The sequence below is a fragment of the Lycorma delicatula genome, chromosome 8 (genome assembly GCF_047948215.1).
Source record: "Lycorma delicatula isolate Av1 chromosome 8, ASM4794821v1, whole genome shotgun sequence".
NCBI lineage: Eukaryota > Metazoa > Arthropoda > Insecta > Hemiptera > Fulgoridae > Lycorma > Lycorma delicatula.
The window spans coordinates 21,761,811-21,775,323 of NC_134462.1; the positions used below are offsets into that span (position 1 = coordinate 21,761,811).

A 13,513-nucleotide genomic window follows, 5' to 3' on the forward strand; every position below is an offset into this window, starting at 1 on the left:
GAAATTGCTGTTTTTGAAAAGCCCGCCAAAACCTGCTTGACATGATAGTATATTCCATTGTACGACGGTTAGGCGGTTCAACTTGTCATTAAAACTTCTAAATATTTTTGAAACTCGAGTTAATTAAATCGAAATTCTGGTTAAAAAACATTAATATTCAATTTTTAAATATTATTTATAGTTTTTGCAAGTTTAACTTAAATAATTTGTTTAAATATAATCATGAATAATTAATTATAGAAATAAACTGAAATCAAATCAATGACAATAAATCTAGTGGAAGAGAGATAGATGCGGCACAAACCGAACGCTTAGGCCGATCGTACCTCTCTCTTGCTCGTGCCGCGCTCTCGCTCGTATGCTCGGCTCAGGCGGAACGGGACAATGAGTCATGCTTTTTCGTGCGTGCTGCCGGCGTTCATCGATTTATAAGACTTCACGTCAAAAAAAATTGATATTTTAAGTATGAATACCATTCAGCTTCTTTGTTTTTTGGGGGTCTTTAAACTTTATTTATTGGAGAAATTATTACTTTAATAAATCAGTCCGATTTTATGCTATGTTATTCAACAAGGTTAAAAAAAAATTATGCGTTAATAAAAAATGTATGGGTACCCTGATGATATTATCGAAAGTCAGGCCAAAGCTGGGATGTATATAGTCGAATATTTTTAATAAATTTCAGTGTTTTTTTATCAACAGACTTTTGAGATATGAGAAAAAACTGTTTAAAAATAATGTTGAATATTCCACATCACTAAATCCGATGACTTAAAATTTTGGAATTTTAAATAACTGAAGAACTTTCATCATGCTAAAGCTGAAATTTTTATGACCGCTACACAAAAGGTAAAATATTAAAAACCGCTAAAACTACCTCATTTCCCTTTGTCAATTTTGTTCAAAATTTAATCCCATCAATACCCCATATACAAACATTTTTTGGACCATTTTCGAAAACTTTTTATGCAGTCAGTCCAAAGATATTAAGAAAAATATAGGCTAACACACACGTACATACATCTTTTGGAAATTTCTATAATTTTGTGTTATTTGGATTAACTGGATCCTGAAATGTCGATGTTTGCAAAAATCCCTATACCCGAAATTTTGGCCGACCGCTATACAGGTTAAGCTTAACAAATTTAGAAGACACTATTATTCACCACAGTTTGGATAATATGAAGATTTTCTTGAGCTAAAAATTCAGTTGGTGGAGTATTTCGCGGAAGATAAAAATGATTTCTCAAAGAGGATGAGTATTGAATCCATTTAGTGAAAACGTTGTTGCAGCTGCTAAGTTACCAATTGAGATTCACTACCAGCTCGCTGTAATGTCTACCGATAAAACGTTACAACTACAATTCACATCTGATAATTATAAACATTTTGGCTTGTTTGTCGAACGAAAATGGAAATTTATTCACAGAAGGATTGAAAATATTAATCTCTTTCGCCACGTCTTGCCTATGTGAAAAGGGTTTTACCTCTACGGTTGCGCTAAAACTAAATACAGGAATTGTCTTTTATCACTTGAAAACAAATTGCTTTTGTGTGTTTCTAACATAGGTTCACGTATGGAAAAACTTTTAAATGAAAAATAAATGCAACTATATCCTTAATTTATTTTCTTTACATGAGCACTTATAAGACGTAAGTAGTAGATTTATAATATTTTTCTTTATCATAAAACGATTTCATTATTGTTTACGTGTAAAGTTTTAGGCTATTTTCGCGAACCCCCAATCATATCACCGCGAACCACCCACCCTCAATTGAGAAACGGTGTTAGATGAACTAGTTAACCCACCGGGTTAGTCTAGTGGTGAACTCGCATCACAAAGCAGTTGATTTCGAAGTAGAAAGTTCTAAGGTTCAAATCCTAATAAAGGCGTTATTTTTATGCGAATTTGATTACTAGATCAAGGATACCGGTGTTTTTTGGTTGTTGGTTTTAATTAACCACACATCTCAGGAATGGTTGACCTCTCTCTCTCTCTCTCTTTTCTGTTTAGCCTCCGGAACCACCGTAAGGTATTACTTCAGAGGATTAATGAGGGTGATATGTGTGAATCTAAATGAAGTGTAATCTTGTGCAGTCTCAGGTCGACCACTCCCGAGACTTGTGGTTAATTGAAACCCAAACACCAAAAAACACCGGTATCCTCGATATAGTATTCAAATCCGTATAAAAGTAACTGCCTTTACTAGGATTTGAACCTTAGAACTCTCGACTTCGAAATCAGCTGATCTGCGTTGACGAGTTAATCACTAGACCAGCCAGGTGAACTAGGAATGGTCGACCTGTGACTGAACAAGACTACACTTACATTCATACATATCATCCTCTGAAGTAATACCTTACGGTATTACGGAGTCTAAACAAAAAAAGAGAAAGATGAACTAGTTGGACCCTAAAATGTAAAGATTTGCAAAATAAATCCCGATAGCTTCGATGTTTTTGACACGATCATCATACTTTTCCCTTTATATTGCCGGCAAGGAAAATCCGTATTCATATTTTGTTTTTATTAAAATATTTATTTGTAGGCTACGGTATGTAATTTTTATCTAATCTGTATAATGTGGTGAATGTGTGTGAATGTATAATGTGGTTAATGTATTAAGAAATAGTTTAATATTTTATTAATAAAATAATTTATATTTTATTAAACCGATATAACTTGTTGATATTCGTATATAGAATAGTCTGTTATGAAGTTTGCTTATTCTTTACAAGTATGTAACTGTTAATGGTATTGAATAAAATTAAAATAATTTATTAAAAAAAAGTATTGCTTCTCTAAGCTATACGACTATGCTGCAATAAAACTGTGATATACCGTACTGCACTCTACATGTTAATACTCTTATTAATATTTTTTTATTTTTCCTACATTCTCTTAAAGAGATGTTCGTTAAATATGGCAACCCTTAAATTACTTCTTAAGTAATAAATATAGTTAAATTAAATTTAGCAAATGCTCGTAACTACCAGAGGAAGCAACTGAAACTTATGGCTGGAATAAGCAAGATTGTGACATCAAAGGCATTGAATATCAGAAATTTAAATGTAAAAACTTCTAATTACGACAATTCTAACAAAAATGGCGGTCATTTAATATTTTTCACAGCTAGTTTTAAAACTGGTTTACGCTCAACAATGAAACACTAAAAAAAAAAATTTTGCAAATGCCTCTACTTCAAATCGAATTATTTTTCGATGTGAGATCGCTGCTAGGGGATGTATTGTAGGTCATTTTTTAAATTATCTGAGAAAATTATTAAATGGCCGGCATTTTGGTTATCGTAGTTCAATGTTTTATTCAAATCAAAGTTTTTGTTTTTCATTGCCGTCTAATATGGTGTGTCACATTCCAATTTTTTCAATTTATAATTTTTGAGTTACTCTTCTATGAGCTCCCTTGATGTTTAGGGGTGTGGTGATACCATACCCAAAAATAGACCGTTTCAAGGTAGGGGAATTTTTTTTAAAACATCTTCAACTAGATGCGTGCTTTGATTGTTAAAAATATCGTTTTGATTTGTTAAAAAAAAATTACTTAGAATCAGCCTAAATAGTAACCAAAAAATAAATATTTACCAAACAATACAAAAAAAAATACCTGTATTAAAAAATAATAAATAATAATAGAACTTTGCTATGATTGAGGGAAAAAGCCTTATAATATAATGTATACTTATAGTATAATGTATACTACAAAACACTGCATTTGAATGATCACCACACCCTCTTTTTAAAAGAGAGTGTGGTGATCATTCAGGGTATATTCATTTTTGAATTTAGGGTGTATGTTTGTCTGTATGTATTTATGTTTGTCAGTGTGTAAGTATGTATGTTCCATCGTAGCTGCTCAACGACTGAACCGATTTAAATGTATGACCTTGAGTTGTAATCCTTAAATGACTTGAATTAATGAACTGTGAGCCTCTATCACTGTTTGAGCTGGGTTTGAACAATAATGACTCTAATGAATCGTATGAATAATAATACAAAAATAATAAAATTAAATTCACATTAACTCAATATTAAATAAATTAAAAAAATCTCTGTTTCCGTGGAGGACTGCGTGTGAAACTAGAGTGGTGAAGTGATACGAGCACCTCGTACGAAGCTAGACCAATCATCTCCATCAATTGATAAAAAACGGACTGCCCCTGAGGCGCTGTTTCGGAGGTGCAATGGGGTGCTCTTATAATATCTCTGCAAACAATCGTCCGATTTTCAAAATTCAAACGGAGTATTTATGTAGGTTAGAGGCTAACTTTTGTATGCATCAGGTACACTATCGATCTAACAGATTACGGTTATTCGGAAATGTTGTTATATCTTCGCAACCAATCTTCCGATTTTCAAAATTTAAACTGGATTAAAAAAAATCACGATGAACCAAACCAGTACAAAAAGAGCAATATTTGTTAACAATGTCTTTTTTCGGCAATCGTGTTTTTATAGATTTTATTATTTTTCCATCAGTAATAAACAATCGATTTTTAATGATTTAATAATCAGAGCCAATTAAAAAAAAAAAACAAAAAAAACCGTTGAATTCGCACGTAATAGTTATATACAGATTGCACTTTGTTTTAAAAATAAACATACTTGTCCTGACATGGTTAATTTACTTTCATTATGCAAAGTACATTCAATACTATTCATAAAGAACAGAAGGAAATGGCAGAAAGTTAATAATGGTGTGTTTAGGTGAAATTTACTACGTTGTATGTTAAGCTTTTGCTTCCTACTTGGACTGCTCAGCATAGAGTCATTTACCATAAAATTTTGTAATTTTCTAAACCATTTTGTAGAGGATTAGATTTTTTTTACTTCCATGTACGAACTAAAGAAAGTATTGTAATCACGAAAAAATTCGGTTTTCAGATTTCAACGGAAATATCCATTTTCAGTATCCCTGAATCCATTTTGACCAGTTTCGACGTGACGTCTGTACGTACATATGTATGTATGTACGTATGTATCTTGCATCACTCAAAAACGATTAGCCGTAGGATGTTGAAATTTTGGATTTAGGACTATTTTAACATCTAGTTGTGCACCTCTCCTTTTTATTGCAATCGACTGAACCACAAGTGTCCAAAGAAGACCAAAATCAAAAAAAAAATTTGATTTTGGACTTTCTTACCTGCAGTAATAAGCCCTCATTGATAGCGTTTCAACAATATATCATAAGTGATACTTACTTTCATTGGTTCCAGAGCTATAGCCAAATTAAATTTTAATTAATGAAATATTTGGATCTTAGAAGGGGAAAGCACATCGGTTCGAATCAGGCTTCGTCTCCTTTTTTAAATTTTTTTTAATTTAAAAATATTGATTTATTACTAATTATTAACCTCTGATTATATATTTTTAAAAATACCATAAATAATAATTCAATAATAACAATAAAAAAATTATATATGAAAAAATCAGAAGTTATTAGTGAAATAACATTCAATGTACTTTTAAAAATGTGTGTATGTAATTTAATAGGCGTACAAGGAAGTCATGTGGTGTCCACATCAGATTTTTTTTAGGGTATTTTATTTATCTTGAATTTTTTTATATAGCGGATGATATTTTATTTTTAATTTGTAATTACATCGTTATATATGAGGAATAATTCACAAATAATGTACCAGACTTTCAGGATATGTTCTGCTGATGAAAATAAAGATCCTTGTTTCTTGGGCGTACAACGAAGTGTCGTTATCAGCGCCCGGACACGATATTTTTATATAGTAAATGAATAAATATTAAAAATTAAAAACTAAAACCCAGTAACATAAAATGTTGAAAACACAGCATAAATGGAAAACGCCTGAGATGTATGCTAAAATTTAAATAAAACCACATGAAATATTACATTAATAATGTAAATTAAAATAATAAATTTACCATCTGCCATACGCCAAACGGCATAAATAGCTGAAACATACTACAGAAAACTCAAATATTTGAATATAAACGGAAATCGTAAAACATTCGATAACATCGTCTAATTATTTCCTAGGATATTTCGGAAATTTTCCCCTATTTTAAACTTCCGACTCAATGCCGCATAACAGATACAATCCACAAGGATGTGGTGTACAGTTAGTTGGCAGTCTGTCTAAAGAGTATCTGCAATCCCAAATCTACTGAATGTCTCGTTTATCATAGTCGGGATTGGAAAATATTTAAAATCATTGTTCAAAACCTTTTTATCTTTGTTGATCCCCTTTCAAGGTCGAATTTCAAAATTCTAGAAATTGATTTATTGACATGACACTCACCAAAAATCAAACTGATTTTCTACATTTGTTACCGAAAAATTAAAAAAATAACAGGGTTTCAAAAAGAATTAAAAATCAATATATATATATTTTCGAGATGAAGTACATTCAAAAACCTTCTCAGTTACACCAAGAAACATGGGTAAATATATAAGCGATAGATCGGGTAATTTTTTCGTTTATTCCGAACAAAAAACCCTCTTCCTCTTTATGTAATAGTATAGATATTTTAGAGCCATGACGTTAATAATTTTATTACATCAAATGAAATAAATAAAAATTATGAGTATTATTATTAAGTGTAAGTTATTAATGGTTATAATAATAATAATAATAATCATTAATTCGCCATTCATTATTTATCATTAATAATAATCATTTAATGAAATAATTATTTTATTTTATTTTTTACAATAGAACAGAAAAGAAGGCTTGGTATATCGCACAATAAAGATAAGGGATACAAATTATATTAATTTAATTATAATATTAATGGTTTTTAAACAAATTCCATTATATATATCTGATTTTTGACCTATTATTATTATTATTATTATTATTATTATTAATAGCGAAAATATTGTTTTTATTCGTTTGGCTGACCGGTCCTGGAAAAAGATTTGATCCGCAATCGCAAAAAAATCAAAAACCTAAGTAAAAAGATTTTTTCCCACTCGATCCCCTCGACCGATAAGATAACTCTTATCTTCAAAATTATTCTGTCTTAAGAGTATAATTAGTAAAAAAAAATCAAAACGTTTAGTAAGAACATTTTTGGGGTCCCATTTGACCCCTTGCATCTTTGCTTCTCGTGCTCCTGATTCCTTCCGCTAGCTCCTCATACAACAACCAAATAGCTGTTGCTAATAAATATTTTAAAAACAGATAAAATATTAAAAATTATAAAACATTTTAAAAAGTTTGAAAATTCTTAAGTCCGGATCCCGTGAGACATCCTTTATTAAAAAGTTCTCGTGTCTGCTACATTAATATTTGATACAGACGGAGGATTTTCAGTCTTGAAAATTAAAATTCAAGTGTTCAGGGTCCTCGTTTTTTGGGGCTTAAAATTTTATTTTTAGGAGTAATTATTTATTTCAATAAGATGATGCAATTTGGTGCTATGTTATTCAATGAAGTTAAAAAAAATTAGTTAACAAAAAAAATAATAAATAAATAAATAAGTAAAAATGGGTACTGTGATACTCCTTTCACCGACGGTTGAAAATCAGACTGAAGCTGAAATATACGAGTATATATGTATATTTCTTTTTTTTTCAGTTTTACGGGCATCAACTGCTTTAGCCATTAGCCCGTTGGAAATTTTTAGCATATGAAAAATTGCCATGCCTGACCGGGATTCAAATCCTATACTTCTGGATGAAAGGCTGAGACGCTACCTCTCTGCCATGTAGATCGGCATAAAAAATCTGGGATATAAATAATCAAATATTTGTGCCAAATTGTCAATTTTTTCGGTCCAAGGATTTTCAAGATGTGAGAGAAAACTGTTTAATATTGAATATCCTCGTTTATGAGTTCCTAAATCCGATCGACTTAGAATTTGGAATTTTAAATAACTTTATAAATACTTTCTAAAGACTTTTTCAATTACCGCTAAACAAAAAGTAAAAAATTCAAAATTATGAAAAATACCCCTCCCTTTTTTTTAATTTTGTTCAAAAGTCCATGGCACCCGGATTTAGATGTCAAGTATGAAATCCAGATCTTTTATTAAAAATGTTATTTTTTTTTAAGCAATTATACTCTAAATGCCGTATAATTTGATGGTAAAAACGAATCTTTTGGTCAAGGGAATCGACCGGGACCCAAAATGATTTACTAAGAATTTTGTTTCTTTTTTCTCAATTATAATTTTAATACTGTATAATTTTTAAGGTAAAAACATCATTTGTACAGATTAGTCAAATCGTACCTAAATTTTTTAATTGAAAATTTTGATATTTTTCGCAATTATATTACGTAATTTATGCAATAGATATTTATTGCAAAGTCATTAAAAACTTAAAAACCCTATGACGTATTAAAAATAAATTTGTCTCAAGGACAAATCAAGAAATGGAGCAAATTACGTTTTTGTAATTGGAGTAGCATACCTTATCATTGTTGACGTGATTTTATATATAATACCAATCAGAATAATATATTTATTCATAATATATGAAATAAACTTTTCTTTATTACAGATGGGTGTGGTGCTACCTTTATACCTTGTTACTGCGTACTATTGGCTAAAATTGTATTTTTTTGTATTAGTCTCGCTTTCTTATAGGAGTTAAAACCTTTGGTTTTAACTCCTTGTTGGTATTCCAACAAACATGTACGGAAAAAAATATTTTAATGATTCAATATTTTATTACAATTAAGAAAAAAAGTCTGATGTGGACTCCACATGACTTCCTTGTACGCCTATTAAATTACATATATATATATTTTTTAAATGAAAAGTACATAAAACTTTATTTCATTAATAACTTCTGATATTTTTTATATTATTATTATTGAATTATTATTTATTTTAAACATATTTCTACAATCGGAGGTTAATAACTATTAATAAATCAATATATTTGAATTAAAAAAAAAAAAATTAAAAAAAAGAAGATGAAGTCGGATTTGAACTAATGTGCCATTCCCTTGTAAGAATCAAATATCTCATTAATTAAAATTTTATTTGACTATAACTCTGGAACAAATAAGAATAAATACCACTTATCATGTATCGTTGAAACACTCTCAATGTGGGCCTATTACTGCAGTTAAGAAAACGTCCAAAACCCAATTTTTTTTATTTTGGGCTTTTTTGGACCCTTTTGGTTCTGTCAATTGCAATCAAAAAGGGAGGTGCACAACTAGATGTTACAACAGTCCTAAATCTAAAATTTCAACATTCTACGACTAATTGTGTTTGAGTTATGCGAGATAAATACGTACGTACGTACAGACGTCATGCTGAAACTTTACTTCCTTTACTTCGTACAAGGAAGTAAAAAGCAAAATTTTGCTAAATTAAATTATAAATTTATTTTTTGATGAAAAAAGTTATAAATTAGATATAAAATTTGTCATACACTAATAAAAATGTATCTATTTTTAAAATATTACAAATTAATTTTGAAAAGTATTAAGTCTGCTTCCTTTAAATAAACTCAAAATACAATAATTATTTTTCATAATATTTTATTTAAATTATTGTACCATTAAATTCAAACCACCATTTAAAAATAAATTTTAACGCCTTACAAATGTTAAACGTTAATTAATTGATTGATTCATATATTTTTTTAACTTTCATTTCTATTTGTATGTTATGTTATTAAAAATTATTCAGAAACTTTTAAGTACTAAATGTGATAAGTTTAATATCAAATACTCTAACTTACATGTAAATCAGAAGCTTTCAAAACGATGAGTTACGTTCCAAACGGGTCTACTGTGCCGAGTGCCTTTTGCAGAGAACTGATTGCGGGTTGGTATAACGGTAGGGTGTTTTAGTGGGTGGTTAAATAGATCATGAGGTGGTGAAAAGCTTGTTCCCTATTGGTTCATTTTAGTGACGTCATGAATTTTTCCACTGGGCGATTTTCTCTTTGTTTTACTAAAACTAATATATGGTAACCAATTCGAACTGTATATCTTACCCCCTTCAGTTACGCGCGCACACTTGTATATATGTTATATTCTGTAGATAAATTATGTTTACCGTTTAACTTAAACGAATGTCATTTAGAATTTATTTATCCAGAACAAATTTCTTGAGTTTTTTAAATCGTTATTTTAATAAAGATCAATGTTAATCATTAATAAAAATGTCATGTTTTGTTATCCTCTGACCATTTATTGCCAATATTATATGTTAAGTGCATTTACTATGTTTCTACTTTTTTTCATCAATGTGCTACTAAAAATAATTAATTTATTCAGAGCTATTACTGTAGTATGCATTACGGGAGAAAACTGATGTTTAAAACATTACATTTTACAAAAGGCTTGGTTGAAAAAATGTATATATTTTTTACTTTATTTAAACTTATTGTTATTTGCTAATAAGTTTAACTTTAAAAGCTTAACTGTTAATAAATTTTTATTTGTTACAATGCTTTCGATAAATTTTTTATCTATTTGAAGAAAACATTTAGAAATAATGGAAAATTACTTATTAAATACAGCGTATTTTCTACTTTTCAACGATCCATAACTTTGTAAGTAAACTATCAGAAAAATCTGATGTGGACACCACATGACTTCCTTGTAAGCCTATGAAATTACACATTTTTTTTTTTTTAATGAAAAGTATATAAAATTTTACTTCATAATAACTTCTGTTATTTTTTCATTTTTTTCTTTTATTATTATTATTATTTATAGTAATTTTTTTACAGATGTTAATAATTATTAATAAATTAATATATTTAAATTAAAAAAAAAAAGAAAAAAAAGGAGATGAAGTCTGATTCGAACCGATGCGCCTTCCCCTTATAAGATCCAAATATTTTATTAATGAAAATTTTATTTGGCTATAACTCTGAAACCAAAGTAAATAAGTAACACTTATCATATATCTTAAAAAGCTCTCAATGAGGGCTTATTGCAGTTAAGAAAATGTCCAAAACCCAATTTTTTTTTTGTCTTTTTTGGACACTTTTGGTTCAGTCGATTGCAATCAAAAGGGGAGGTGTACAACTAGATGTTACAACAGTCCTAAATCCAAAATTTCAACATCCTACGGCTAATCGTTTTCGAGTTATACATACATACTATACTTATGTACGTATGTATGTACGTACAAACGTCACGCCGAAACTAGTCAAAATGGAATCAGGGATGGTCAAAATGGATATTTCCGTTGAAATCTGAAAACCGAAATGTTTCGCGATCACAGTACTTCCTTTATTTCGAACAAGGAAGTAAAAAGAATTGTTAAGGAAATAAGAAATTATAATTAAAACTGTCGGGAATCTCGATCGTCTATTACAAAAAAAAAAAGTATATTATTATTTCACATATTACATAGTAAAAACGCATACTAACACGAAGTCTGATCTATATTGTATACTTTGTTGAGGGTTGTTGTTACTTTGTGCTGAGTAGGAAACTCAGCACAAAGAGGGTTGCTGTTACTTTGTGCTTAGTAGGAAACTTATTTTGTTTTTTAAATGGCTGCATTGCTGAAACCCTATCGGAAAAGAATTTAAATTCTTAAAAACTAGTAGTTGGGATGACGGGCAATACAATTCTGTAGTTACGATAGGTAAAAAAACTCTGTTCTTAAATATACGTAATTTTTTTTTTTAATTTAAAGTCTAAAATTATGATACATTGAAATCTCACTACCAGGATAACATACGTAAAACGGAATATATTTTATGCGTAATCAATTGTAATTTCTAGTTTTACGGTTCAACCAGTTTTGTCCAACAAATAAAAAATAATAATACTATTCTTGAAAGTCGTATTAACCAATTTACGAAAGATGTTGTTTCCAAAGTTTCACAAGCTGTATGAATTTTTTTCGATTTTAGGTTTGGGGCTTTGGAATTCTTATTTCGGGATACTGAGATTTTAGGAGATCTATAACTGAAAACGATATATTAACTTTTCCTCGTTGAACCACACATCTCAAGAATGGTCGACCTGAGACTGGACAAGACTTACATTTCAAGACTGTACACTTCATTTACATACATATCATCCTCATTCATCTTCTAAAGGATTCACCTTACGGTGGTTCCGGAGGCTAAACAGAAAAATAAAGAATTACGGTGGGCTGGTTATATCGATATGTAACAGAATGTTTGGCTCCATGAAGTACGCAGCAGGGAACTAATTAATACTTTAGTTAGTAATAATGATATGGAGTACTTATTTCTCTTCAAAAACAACCAGAAGTATCATTATGACAATTTAAACTTTTATGCGTAAAAGTTTTCGTAAAGTGTATTACTTCATTTAAACATTAAATTACATACAAATATCCGTAATAATATCAATTTCATTAAATTTTAAGGTTTGTAGAAAATAATTAAAGAGTATTTTATTCTGATTGATACACAATAATATACTAATTATACTACATTAAATTCTTCGTGCACGGTAACGCTAGTCCCCATCCGTTCAAAAGCACGGGAGAGCTGTTAATATATACCGCTCAAAGTGGCACTTCAAATGTCGGGTCGGAAGTTTTCGCTACATCTACCTTACATACGCGATCTCTCATCGTCAGACTGATTTTTTGTTCGGCTCACTCGAAGAGTTTTTATGAGACACCGACTTCGGCAACAGTGAATATACAAGAATGCGGTCCAAGAAGGACCGCATTCAAGGCACCGGGAAAACAAATTTTTACTGTTGGAATAAAAAAGCTCATAGAAAGATGGGACAAGTTTCTAAATGTACCCGGGGATTATATTGAAAAGTAACTTTTAAGTAGATTTCGTAAGAAAGCTACGTAATATCTTCGCGTTTCACATCCTCCAGACCCCAAAACCACCGTCAGCTTAAATATATATATATATATATTTCACTTTCTTGCAGACACGATTACTACCGTAATTTTGCGCCAGTCACTTTCAAATTGTTCCCTAGAAATAAATCGATCCAAAATATCAGTCGAGTTCGTTAACGGCCAAAATCGAACCGTGGGGGTGGAAATGGTTGGCGTTTTCAAAAAAAAAATAAATAAATAAATATCGCTATAACTTTCTTATTAAGTAAAATATCGAATTCGTATAAAGTTCTTACTATTCTATGGACAAGGGCCTAAAACTTATCTAAATAACGATTTTTTATATCACCAATCGTTGGCCCAGGGGGTGAAAAAATGGGGTTTTGAAGACAAAAAAACCATATCTACATTAAAAGGCACAGTATTGAATCGGTTTAAGATGGTCGTTAGTCCTCTAAACATTACTTAAAACATTTGAAACTATTTTTGATATGATCAACCCTTACGGCAAGGGCTGACCAAAATTTTGCTGGAATTTTAAGATGGTTCTTGTCGTATGCTAAACATGTGAAACTTTTTTCACATGAAGCCATTGTCATATTAAGTAAATGTGAAGTTTTTCTTAACTTTAAGATGAAAATTTTTTTTATCCCCTACTTAGCACCGGTAAAATCTATCTCCGCCTTCCGGTATGCCGAAAGGGATTTTTTCATTGTAATTGAATAAATAATCATTTTTCAGGACTCATTT

At 30.0% G+C, this 13,513-nt stretch overlaps 1 protein-coding gene across 1 annotated transcript in view; it reads right to left on the reverse strand.

The window, feature by feature from the left end:
* Trhn (tryptophan hydroxylase) overlaps nucleotides 1-9,786 on the reverse strand; it is a 76,045-nt gene extending 66,259 nt beyond the window's left edge. Inside the window, exon 1 of the mRNA XM_075373209.1 lies at nucleotides 9,702-9,786. The gene's annotated coding sequence lies outside the window, so the exon portion shown is untranslated. The remainder of the gene's footprint in view (nucleotides 1-9,701) is intronic.
* Between the last annotated feature and the right edge of the window lie 3,727 nt (nucleotides 9,787-13,513).